This window comes from Apium graveolens, chromosome 7, assembly GCF_009905375.1.
Source record: "Apium graveolens cultivar Ventura chromosome 7, ASM990537v1, whole genome shotgun sequence".
NCBI lineage: Eukaryota > Viridiplantae > Streptophyta > Magnoliopsida > Apiales > Apiaceae > Apium > Apium graveolens.
Window position 1 is genome coordinate 34,987,172 of NC_133653.1, and position 1,021 is coordinate 34,988,192.

Sequence of the window (1,021 nt, forward strand, 5' to 3'; positions counted from 1 at the left end):
AATATTGGGATGTCTTTCATACCTGGCGTCTCCCTTTCTGGGTATCAAGCCACCGGTCTTACACTTCACATTCTTGAAGGTCACTTCCTTCATCCAATTTTCCTAATTTCTTACTTTCTTGTCTTCTCAGTCTATCCGCGTCTCATTATTTATCCTTCGAACTATCTCAAGGTTTTCCTCGAATCCTCCCAACTTAAAGGGGATAAAATATACATAACTCTTATGCCTTCAACCATCAATTTTAACTCATGGTGAATCACCCTCATCCTGACGATTACATACTCTTCTATTTCTATTTCTACGAGTCTTTAGGGTTTCCTCATACCCAACTCCCTTATCATTCCTCAAACTCTCTTGCCTTTATATTCCTTTCTCTTATCGTTATTTCATGAACCAACACAACATAAGCATTGATTTCAAACATCCCGTCATTCTGGATTCGTGTCTTCAGAACGAATCTTGATAACTTTTACAACTTAGATTCATAATTCATCATACTCGTCTGCCTTTGTTCTGGCTCTAAAGCTTTTACACTATTCCATAACCTTGGGAATTACTTTCCCGAAAACAATTGGCTGAACTTTAATCAGTTTATTATAATCTCTTGCTCCGTGCCTTCCTTGGCCTTTCACCAGCAGGTGGTCTCTCTCTTAGGAGGGTGAGTGATAAAAACAATCTTTTGTGATTCGTCAATCATTTAGAATCTCAAATGATTCCTATATTTCCTTTAGCCAGGCTCTTGCCTCGACTAGGTCAACCTGTTCCTTGGAACTCTGAGAGCTTAACGATTTAAAGGTCATGAAAGAATTTCCTGCCGCATTGTCCCCTCAGGGTGGTGGTTGGGGATAATAGTCTAAGTTCTCTTTAGACAGGTCCATGAATTGCCGTATAGGAGTACCGTCTCGGGTCTCCTTTCCTTACTCGACTTTCCGTTTCCTTAGTATGGAATGTTTCATCCTTCTCCCATACTTGGGGTTATCTTGTACGTTAAAATCCTCATTTTCCACTTCATTATGTTATG